Source organism: Fistularia commersonii, chromosome 33, assembly GCF_037954325.1.
Source record: "Fistularia commersonii isolate RoL2024-O1a breed Wild chromosome 33, RoL_Fcom_v1.0, whole genome shotgun sequence".
In the NCBI taxonomy this organism is placed as follows: Eukaryota; Metazoa; Chordata; class Actinopteri; order Syngnathiformes; family Fistulariidae; genus Fistularia; species Fistularia commersonii.
In genome coordinates, this window is record NC_141316.1 from 189,096 (window position 1) to 202,254 (window position 13,159).

Here is a 13,159-nt window from a genome sequence, read left to right on the forward strand (position 1 = left end):
AATTTAAAAGTTATTTCGATTCCTAATCAAAAACGCTCCAACTCAATGAGATATACACTTTTTGACACTATGGCTATACCTTTCAAACTTGTTGCTGGATTACACTGAATTTGACTTATGTTTTGCAGAATCATGTCCTAAACAACATATTTCAACAGCAGAAACCAGCTTGATGAAATTCAAAAGTTATTGCCACTCCTAATCAAAAACGCTCCAACTCTATGAGATAAGAACTTTTTGACCCTATGGCTATATCTTTCAAACTTGTAGCTGGATTACACTGAATTTGATTATATTGTGCAGAAACATGTCCTGAACAACATATTTCAACAGCAGAAACCAGCTTGATGAAATTCAAAAGTTATTGCCAGTCCTAATCAAAAACGCTTCAACTCGATGAGATAAGCACTTTTTGAACGAATGGCTATATCTTGTGAACCTGTGAAGGGATTACACAAAATTTGACATATATTGTGAAGAATCATGTCCTAAACAACATATTTCAACAGCAGAAATCAGCTTGATGAAATTCAAAAGTTATTTCGACTCCTAATCAAAAACGCTCCAACTCAATGAGATATACACTTTTTGACACTATGGCTATATCTTTCAAACTTGTTGCTGGATTACACTGAATTTGACTTATATTGTGCAGAATCATGTCCTAAACAACATATTTCAACAGCAGAAACCAGCTTGATGAAATTCAAAAGTTATTGCCACTCCTAATCAAAAACGCTCCAACTCGATGAGATAAGAACTTTTTGACCCTATGGCTATATCTTTCAAACTTGTAGCTGGATTACACTGAATTTTACTTATATTGTGCAGAAACATGTCCTGAACAACATATTTCAACAGCAGAAACCAGCTTGATGAAATTCAAAAGTTATTGCCAGTCCTAATCAAAAACGCTTCAACTCGATGAGATAACCACTTTTTGAACGAATGGCTATATCTTGTGAACCTGTGAAGGGATTACACAAAATTTGAAATATATTGTGAAGAATCATGTCCTAAACAACATATTTCAACAGCAGAAACCTGCTTGATGAAATTCAAAAGTTATTTCGACTCCTAATCAAAAACGCTCCAACTCGATGAGATAAGCGCTTTTTGACCCTATGGCTATATCTTTCAAACTTGTAGCTGGATTAAACTGAATTTGACTTATATTGTGCAAAATCATGTCCTAAACAACATATTTCAACAGCAAAAACCAGCTTGATGAAATTCAAAAGTTATTGCCACTCCTAATCAAAAACGCGTCAACTCGGTGAGATAAGCACTTTTTGAACGAATGGCTATATCTTGTGAACCTGTGAAGGGATTACACTAAATTTGACATATATTGTGCAGAAACATGTCCTAAACAACATATTTAAACAGCAAAAACCAGCTTGATGAAATTCAAAAGTTATTTCCACTACTAATCAAAAACGCTTCAACTCGGTGAGAGAAGCACTTTTTGAACGAATGGCTAGATCTTGTGAACCTGTGTAAGGGATTACACAAAATTTGACATATATTGTGCAGAATCATGTCCTAAACAACATATTTCAACAGCAGAAACCAGCTTGATGAAATTCAAAAGTTATTGCCACTCCTAATCAAAAACGCTCCAACTCAATGAGATATGCACTTTTTGACGCTATGGCTATATCTTTCAAACTTGTAGCTGGTTTACACTTAATTTGACTTATATTGTGCAGAATCATGTCCTAAACAACATATTTCAACAGCAGAAACCAGCTTGATGAAATTCAAAAGTTATTTCGACTCCTAATCAAAAACGCTCCAACTCAATGAGATATACACTTTTTGACACTATGGCTATATCTTTCAAACTTCTTGCTGGATTACACTGAATTTGACTTATATTGTGCAGAAACATGTCCTGAACAACATATTTCAACAGCAGAAACCAGCTTGATGAAATTCAAAAGTTATTGCCAGTCCTAATCAAAAACGCTTCAACTCGATGAGATAAGCACTTTTTGAACGAATGGCTATATCTTGTGAACCTGTGAAGGGATTACACAAAATTTGACATATATTGTGAAGAATCATGTCCTAAACAACATATTTCAACAGCAGAAACCAGCTTGATGAAATTCAAAAGTTATTTCGACTCCTAATCAAAAACGCTCCAACTCGATGAGATAAGAACTTTTTGACACTATGGCTATATCTTTCAAACTTTTTGCTGGATTACACTGAATTTGGCTTATATTGTGCAGAAACATGTCCTGAACAACATATTTCAACAGCAGAAACCAGCATGATGAAATTCAAAAGTTATTGCCAGTCCTAATCAAAAACGCTTCAACTCGATGAGATAAGCACTTTTTGAACGAATGGCTATATCTTGTGAACCTGTGAAGGGATTACACAAAATTTGACATATATTGTGAAGAATCATGTCCCAAACAACATATTTCAACAGCAGAAACCAGCTTGATGAAATTCAAAAGTTATTTCGACTCCTAATCAAAAACGCTCCAACTCAATGAGATATACACTTTTTGACACTATGGCTATATCTTTCAAACTTGTTGCTGGATTACACTGAATTTGACTTATATTTTGCAGAATCATGTCCTAAACAACATATTTCAACAGCAGAAACCAGCTTGATGAAATTCAAAAGTTATTGCCACTCCTAATCAAAAACGCTCCAACTCGATGAGATAAGCACTTTTTGAACGAATGGCTATATCTTGTGAACCTGTGAAGGGATTACACAAAATTTGACTTATATTGTGCAGAATCATGTCCTAAACAACATATTTCAACAGCAGAAACCAGCTTGATGAAATTCAAAAGTTATTGCCACTCCTAATCAAAAATGCTCCAACTCGATGAGATAAGCGCTTTTTGACCCTATGGCTATATCTTTCAAACTTGTAGCTGGATTACACTGAATTTTACTTATATTGTGCAGAAACATGTCCTAAATAACATATTTCAACAGCAAAAACCAGCTTGATGAAATTCAAAAGTTATTTCCACTACTAATCAAAAACGCTTCAACTCGGTGAGAGAAGAACTTTTTGAACGAATGGCTATATCTTGTGAACCTGTGTAAGGGACTACACAAAATTTGACATATATTGTGCAGAATCATGTCCTAAACAACATATTTCAACAGCAGAAACCAGCTTGATGAAATTTAAAAGTTATTTCGATTCCTAATCAAAAACGCTCCAACTCAATGAGATATACACTTTTTGACACTATGGCTATATCTTTCAAACTTGTTGCTGGATTACACTGAATTTGACTTATGTTTTGCAGAATCATGTCCTAAACAACATATTTCAACAGCAGAAACCAGCTTGATGAAATTCAAAAGTTATTGCCACTCCTAATCAAAAACGCTCCAACTCTATGAGATAAGAACTTTTTGACCCTATGGCTATATCTTTCAAACTTGTAGCTGGATTACACTGAATTTGACTTTTATTGTGCAGAAACATGTCCTGAACAACATATTTCAACAGCAGAAACCAGCTTGATGAAATTCAAAAGTTATTGCCAGTCCTAATCAAAAACGCTTCAACTCGATGAGATAAGCACTTTTTGAACGAATGGCTATATCTTGTGAACCTGTGAAGGGATTACACAAAATTTGACATATATTGTGAAGAATCATGTCCTAAACAACATATTTCAACAGCAGAAATCAGCTTGATGAAATTCAAAAGTTATTTCGACTCCTAATCAAAAACGCTCCAACTCAATGAGATATACACTTTTTGACACTATGGCTATATCTTTCAAACTTGTTGCTGGATTACACTGAATTTGACTTATATTGTGCAGAATCATGTCCTAAACAACATATTTCAACAGCAGAAACCAGCTTGATGAAATTCAAAAGTTATTGCCACTCCTAATCAAAAACGCTCCAACTCGATGAGATAAGAACTTTTTGACCCTATGGCTATATCTTTCAAACTTGTAGCTGGATTACACTGAATTTTACTTATATTGTGCAGAATCATGTCCTTAACAACATATTTCAACAGCAGAAACCAGCTTGATGGAATTCAAAAGTTATTGCCACTCCTAATCAAAAACGCTTCAACTCGATGAGATAAGCACTTTTTGAACGAATGGCTATATCTTGTGAACCTGTGAAGGGATTATACAAAATATGACATATATTGTGAAGAATCATGTCCTAAACAACATATTTCAACAGCAGAAACCAGCTTGATGAAATTCAAAAGTTATTTCGACTCCTAATCAAAAACGCTCCAACTCAATGAGATATGCACTTTTTGACGCTATGGCTATATCTTTCAAACTTGTAGCTGGATTAAACTGAATTTGACTTATATTGTGCAGAATCATGTCCTAAACAACATATTTCAACAGCAGAAACCAGCTTGATGAAATTCAAAAGTGATTGCCACTCCTAATCAAAAACGCTCCAACTCGATGAGATAAGCGCTTTTTGACCCAATGGCTATATCTTTCAAACTTGTAGCTGGATTACACTGAATTTTACTTATATTGTGCAGAAACATGTCCTAAACAACATATTTCAACAGCAAAAACCAGCTTGATGAAATTCAAAAGTTATTTCCACTACTAATCAAAAACGCTTCAACTCGGTGAGAGAAGCACTTTTTGAACGAATGGCTAGATCTTGTGAACCTGTGTAAGGGATTACACAAAATTTGACATATATTGTGCAGAATCATGTCCTAAACAACATATTTCAACAGCAGAAACCAGCTTGATGAAATTCAAAAGTTATTTCGACTCCTAATCAAAAACGCTCCAACTCAATGAGATATACACTTTTTGACACTATGGCTATATCTTTCAAACTTGTAGCTGGATTACACTGAATTTAACTTATATTGTGAAGAATCATGTCCTAAACAACATATTTCAACAGCAGAAACCAGCGTGATGAAATTCAAAAGTTATTGCCACTCCTAATCAAAAACGCTTCAACTCGATGAGATAAGCGCTTTTTGAACGAATGGCTATATCTTGTGAACCTAAGAAGGGATTACACTCAATTTGACATGTATTGTGCAGAATCATGTCCTAAACAACATATTTCAACGGCAGAAACCAGCTTGATGAAATTCAAAAGTTATTGCCACTCATAATCAAAATCGCTCCAACTCGATGAGATAAGAGCTTTTTGAACCTATGGCTATATCTTTCAAACTTGTAGCTGGATTACACTGAATTCCACTTATATTGTGCAGAATCATGTCCTAAACAACATATTTCAACAGCAGAAACCAGCTTGATGAAATTCAAAAGTTATTGCCACTCCTAATCAAAATCGCTCCAACTCGATGAGATAAGCACTTTTTGAACGAATGGCTATATCTTGTGAACCTGTGAAGGGATTACACTCAATTTGACATATATTGTGCAGAATCATGTCCTAAACAACATATTTCAACAGCAGAAACCAGCTTGATGAAATTCAAAGGTTATTGCCACTCATAATCAAAATCGCTCCAACTCGATGAGATAAGAGCTTTTTGAACCTATGGCTATATCTTTCAAACTTGTAGCTGGATTACACTGAATTTTACTTATATTGTGCAGAAACATGTCCTAAATAACATATTTCAACAGCAAAAACCAGCTTGATGAAATTCAAAAGTTATTTCCACTACTAATCAAAAACGCTTCAACTCGGTGAGAGAAGCACTTTTTGAACGAATGGCTAGATCTTGTGAACCTGTGTAAGGGATTACACAAAATTTGACATATATTGTGCAGAATCATGTCCTAAACAACATATTTCAACAGCAAAAACCAGCTTGATGAAATTCAAAAGTTATTGCCACTCCTAATCAAAAACGCTTCAACTCGGTGAGATAAGCGCTTTTTGACCCAATGGCTATATCTTTCAAACTTGTAGCTGGATTACACTGAATTTTACTTATATTGTGCAGAAACATGTCCTAAACAACATATTTCAACAGCAAAAACCAGCTTGATGAAATTCAAAAGTTATTTCCACTACTAATCAAAAACGCTTCAACTCGGTGAGAGAAGCACTTTTTGAACGAATGGCTAGATCTTGTGAACCTGTGTAAGGGATTACACAAAATTTGACATATATTGTGCAGAATCATGTCCTAAACAACATATTTCAACAGCAGAAACCAGCTTGATGAAATTCAAAAGTTATTTCGACTCCTAATCAAAAACGCTCCAACTCAATGAGATATGCACTTTTTGACGCTATGGCTATATCTTTCAAAGTTGTAGCTGGATTACACTGAATTTGACTTATATTGTGCAGAATCATGTCCTAAACAACATATTTCAACAGCAGAAACCAGCTTGATGAAATTCAAAAGTTATTGCCACTCCTAATCAAAAACGCTCCAACTCGATGAGATAAGCGCATTTTGACCCTATGGCTATATCTTTCAAACTTGTAATGGGTTTAACTGAATTTGACTTATATTGTGCAGAAACATGTCCTAAACAACATATTTCAACAGCAGAAACCAGCTTGATGAAATTCAAAAGTTATTGCCACTCCTAATCAAAAACGCTTCAACTCGGTGAGATAAACACCTTTTGAACGAATGGCTATATCTTGTGAACCTGTGAAGGGATTACACTAAATTTGACATATATTGTGCAGAATCATGTCCTAAACAACATATTTCAACAGCAGAAACCAGCTTGATGAAATTCAAAAGTGATTGCCACTCCTAATCAAAAACGCTCCAACTCGATGAGATAAGCGCTTTTTGACCCAATGGCTATATCTTTCAAACTTGTAGCTGGATTACACTGAATTTTACTTATATTGTGCAGAAACATGTCCTAAACAACATATTTCAACAGCAAAAACCAGCTTGATGAAATTCAAAAGTTATTTCCACTACTAATCAAAAACGCTCCAACTCAATGAGATATACACTTTTTGACACTATGGCTATATCTTTCAAACTTGTAGCTGGATTACACTGAATTTAACTTATATTGTGAAGAATCATGTCCTAAACAACATATTTCAACAGCAGAAACCAGCGTGATGAAATTCAAAAGTTATTGCCACTCCTAATCAAAAACGCTTCAACTCGATGAGATAAGCGCTTTTTGAACGAATGGCTATATCTTGTGAACCTAAGAAGGGATTACACTCAATTTGACATGTATTGTGCAGAATCATGTCCTAAACAACATATTTCAACGGCAGAAACCAGCTTGATGAAATTCAAAAGTTATTGCCACTCATAATCAAAATCGCTCCAACTCGATGAGATAAGAGCTTTTTGAACCTATGGCTATATCTTTCAAACTTGTAGCTGGATTACACTGAATTCCACTTATATTGTGCAGAATCATGTCCTAAACAACATATTTCAACAGCAGAAACCAGCTTGATGAAATTCAAAATTATTGCCACTCCTAATCAAAATCGCTCCAACTCGATGAGATAAGCACTTTTTGAACGAATGGCTATATCTTGTGAACCTGTGAAGGGATTACACTCAATTTGACATATAATGTGCAGAATCATGTCCTAAACAACATATTTCAACAGCAGAAACCAGCTTGATGAAATTCAAAGGTTATTGCCACTCATAATCAAAATCGCTCCAACTCAATGAGATAAGCGCTTTTTGACGCTATGGCTATATCTTTCAAACTTGTAGCTGAATTACACTGAATTCCACTTATATTGTGCAGAATCATGTCCTAAACAACATATTTCAACAGCAGAAACCAGCTTGATGAAATTCAAAAGTTATTGCCACTCCTAATCAAAAACGCTCCAACTCGATGAGATAAGCGCTTTTTGACCCTATGGCTATATCTTTCAAACTTGTAGCTGGATTACACTGACTTTGACTTAGATTGTGCAGAATCATGTCCTAAACAACATAATTCAACAGCAAAAACCAGCTTGATGAAATTCAAAAGTTGTTTCCACTCCTAATCAAAAACGCTTCAACTCGGTGAGATAAGCACGTTTTGAACGAATGGCTATATCTTGTGAACCTGTGAAGGGATTACACTAAATTTGACATATATTGTGCAGAATCATGTCCTAAACAACGTATTTCAACAGCAGAAACCAGCTTGATGAAATTCAAAAGTTATTGCCACTCCTAATCAAAAACGCTCCAACTCGATGAGATAAGCGCTTTTTGACCCTATGGCTGTATCTTTCAAACTTGTTGCTGGATTACACTGAATTTTACTTATATTGTGCAGAAACATGTCCTAAATAACATATTTCAACAGCAAAAACCAGCTTGATGAAATTCAAAAGTTATTTCCACTACTAATCAAAAACGCTTCAACTCGGTGAGAAAAGCACTTTTTGAACGAATGGCTAGATCTTGTGAACCTGTGTAAGGGATTACACAAAATTTGATATATATTGTGCAGAATCATGTCCTAAACAACATATTTCAACAGCAGAAACCAGCTTGATGAAATTCAAAAGTTATTTCGACTCCTAATCAAAAACGCTCCAACTCAATGAGATATACACTTTTTGACACTATGGCTATATCTTTCAAACTTGTTGCTGGATTACACTGAATTTGACTTATATTGTGCAGAAACATGTCCTGAACAACATATTTCAACAGCAGATACCAGCTTGATGAAATTCAAAAGTTATTGCCAGTCCTAATCAAAAACGCTTCAACTCGATGAGATAAGCACTTTTTGAACGAATGGCTATATCTTGTGAACCTGTGAAGGGATTACACAAAAGTTGACATATATTGTGAAGAATCATGTCCTAAACAACATATTTCAACAGCAGAAACCAGCTTGATGAAATTCAAAAGTTATTTCGACTCCTAATCAAAAACGCTCCAACTCAATGAGATATACACTTTTTGACACTATGGCTATATCTTTCAAACTTGTTGCTGGATTACACTGAATTTGACTTATATTGCGCAGAATCATGTCCTAAACAACATATTTCAACAGCAGAAACCAGCTTGATGGAATTCAAAAGTTATTGCCACTCCTAATCAAAAACGCTTCAACTCGATGAGATAAGCACTTTTTGAACGAATGGCTATATCTTGTGAACCTGTGAAGGGATTACACAAAATTTGACATATATTGTGCAGAATCATGTCCTAAACAACATATTTCAACAGCAGAAACCAGCTTGATGAAATTCAAAAGTTATTGCCACTCCTAATCAAAAATGCTCCAACTCGATGAGAACTTTTTGACCCTATGGCTATATCTTTCAAACTTGTAGCTGGATTACACTGAATTTTACTTATATTGTGCAGAATCATGTCCAAAACAACATATTTCAACAGCAGAAACCAGCTTGATGGAATTCAAAAGTTATTGCCACTCCTAATCAAAAACGCTTCAACTCGATGATATAAGCACTTTTTGAACGAATGGCTATATCTTGTGAACCTGTGAAGGGATTACACAAAATTTGACATATATTGTGAAGAATCATGTCCTAAACAACATATTTCAACAGCAGAAACCAGCTTGATGAAATTCAAAAGTTATTTCGACTCCTAATCAAAAACGCTCCAACTCAATGAGATATGCACTTTTTGACGCTATGGCTATATCTTTCAAACTTGTGGCTGGATTACACTGAATTTAACTTATAATGTGCAGAATCATGTCCTAAACAACATATTTCAACAGCAAAAACCAGCTTGATGAAATTCAAAAGTTATTTCGACTCCTAATCAAAAACGCTCCAACTCAATGATATATACACTTTTTGACAATATGGCTATATCTTTCAAACTTGTTCCTGGATTACACTGAATTTGACTTATATTGTGCAGAATCATGTCCTAAACAACATATTTCAACAGCAGAAACCAGCTTGATGAAATTCAAAAGTTATTGCCACTCCTAATCAAAAACGCTCCAACTCGATGAGATAAGAACTTTTTGACCCTATGGCTATATCTTTCAAACTTGTAGCTGGATTACACTGAATTTTACTTATATTGTGCAGAATCATGTCCTAAACAACATATTTCAACAGCAGAAACCAGCTTGATGGAATTCAAAAGTTATTGCCACTCCTAATCAAAAACGCTTCAACTCGATGAGATAAGCACTTTTTGAACGAATGGCTATATCTTGTGAACCTGTTAAGGGATTACACTAAATTTGACATATTTTGTGCAGAATCATGTCCTAAACAACATATTTCAACAGCAGAAACCAGCTTGATGAAATTCAAAAGTTATTTCCACTCCTAATCAAAAACGCTCCAACTCGATGAGATAAGCACTTTTTGACCCAATGGCTATAACTTTCAAACTTGTAGCTGGATTGCACTGAATTTTACTTATATTGTGCAGAAACATATCCTAAACAACATATTTCAACAGCAAAAACCAGCTTGATGAAATTCAAAAGTTATTTCCACTACTAATCAAAAACGCTTCAACTCGGTGAGAGAAGCACTTTTTGAACGAATTGCTAGATCTTGTGAACCTGTGTAAGGGATTACACAAAATTTGACACATATTGTGCAGAATCATGTCCTAAACAACATATTTCAACAGCAGAAACCAGCTTGATGAAATTCAAAAGTTATTTCGACTCCTAATCAAAAACGCTCCAACTCAATGAGATATACACTTTTTGACACTATGGCTATATCTTTCAAACTTGTTGCTGGATTACACTGAATTTGACTTATATTGTGCAGAATCATGTCCTAAACAACATATTTCAACAGCAGAAACCAGCTTGATGAAATTCAAAAGTTATTTCGACTCCTAATCAAAAACGCTCCAACTCAATGAGATATACACTTTTTGAACGAATGGCTATATCTTTCAAACTTGTTGCTGGATTACACTGAATTTTACTTATATTGTGCAGAAACATGTCCTGAACAACATATTTCAACAGCAGAAACCAGCTTGATGAAATTCAAAAGTTATTGCCACTCCTAATCAAAAACGCTTCAACTCGATGAGATAAGCACTTTTTGAACGAATGGCTATATCTTGTGAACCTGTGAAGGGATTACACAAAATTTGACATATATTGTGAAGAATCATGTCCTAAACAACATATTTCAACAGCAGAAACCAGCTTGATGAAATTCAAAAGTTATTTCGACTCCTAATCAAAAACGCTCCAACTCAAGAGATAAGCGCTTTTTGACCCTATGGCTATATCTTTCAAACTTGTAGCTGGATTAAACTGAATTTGACTTATATTGTGCAGAATCATGTCCTAAACAACATATTTCAACAGAGAAAACCAGCTTGATGAAATTCAAAAGTTATTTCCACTCCTAATCAAAAACGCTTCAACTCGATGAGATAAGCACTTTTTGAACGAATGGCTATATCTTGTGAACCTGTGAAGGGATTACACAAAATTTGACATATATTGTGCAGAATCATGTCCTAAACAACATATTTCAACAGCAGAAACCAGCTTGATTAAATTCAAAAGTGATTTCGACTCCTAATCAAAAACGCTCCAACTCAATGAGATATACACTTTTTGAATATATGGCTATATCTTTCAAACTTGTTGCTGGATTACACTGAATTTGACTTATATTGTGCAGAATCATGTCCTAAACAACATATTTCAACAGCAGAAACCAGCTTGATGAAATTCAAAAGTTATTGCCACTCCTAATCAAAAACGCTCCAACTCGATGAGATAAGAACTTTTTGACCCTATGGCTATATCTTTCAAACTTGTAGCTGGATTACACTGAATTTTACTTATATTGTGCAGAATCATGTCCTAAACAACATATTTCAACAGCAGAAACCAGCTTGATGGAATTCAAAAGTTATTGCCACTCCTAATAAAAAACGCTTCAACTCGATGAGATAAGCACTTTTTGAACGAATGGCTATATCTTGTGAACCTGTGAAGGGATTACACAAAATTTGACAAATGTTGTGCAGAATCATGTCCTAAACAACATATTTCAACAGCAAAAAACCAGCTTGATGAAATTCAAAAGTTATTGCCACTCCTAATCAAAAACGCTCCAACTCGATGAGATAAGCGCTTTTTGACCATATGGCTATATCTTTCAAACTTGTGGCTGGATTACACTGAATTTTACTTATATTGTGCAGAAACATGTCCTAAATAACATATTTCAACAGCAAAAACCAGCTTGATGAAATTCAAATGTTATTTCGACTCCTTATCAAAAACGCTCCAACTCAATGAGATATACACTTTTTGACCCTATGGCTATATCTTTCAAATTTGTAGCTGGATTACACTGAATTTGACTTATATTGTGCAGAATCATGTCCTAAACAACATATTTCAACAGCAGAATCCAGCTTGATGAAATTCAAGTTATTTCGACTCCTAATCAAAAACGCTCCAACTCAATGAGATATACACTTTTTGACACTATGGCTATATCTTTCAAACTTGTTGCTGGATTACACTGAATTTGACTTATATTGTGCAGAATCATGTCCTAAACAACATATTTCAACAGCAGAAACCAGCTTGATTAAATTCAAAAGTTATTTCGACTCCTAATCAAAAACGCTCCAACTCAATGAGATATACACTTTTTGAATATATGGCTATATCTTTCAAACTTGTTGCTGGATTACACTGAATTTGACTTATATTGTGCAGAATCATGTCCTAAACAACATATTTCAACAGCAGAAACCAGCTTGATGAAATTCAAAAGTTATTGCCACTCCTAATCAAAAACGCTTCAACTCGATGAGATAAGCACTTTTTGAACGAATGGCTATATCTTGTGAACCTGTTAAGGGATTACACTAAATTTGACATATTTTGTGCAGAATCATGTCCTAAACAACATATTTCAACAGCAGAAACCAGCTTGATGAAATTCAAAAGTTATTTCCACTCCTAATCAAAAACGCTCCAACTCGATGAGATAAGCACTTTTTGACCCAATGGCTATAACTTTCAAACTTGTAGCTGGATTGCACTGAATTTTACTTATATTGTGCAGAAACATATCCTAAACAACATATTTCAACAGCAAAAACCAGCTTGATGAAATTCAAAAGTTATTTCCACTACTAATCAAAAACGCTTCAACTCGGTGAGAGAAGCACTTTTTGAACGAATTGCTAGATCTTGTGAACCTGTGTAAGGGATTACACAAAATTTGACACATATTGTGCAGAATCATGTC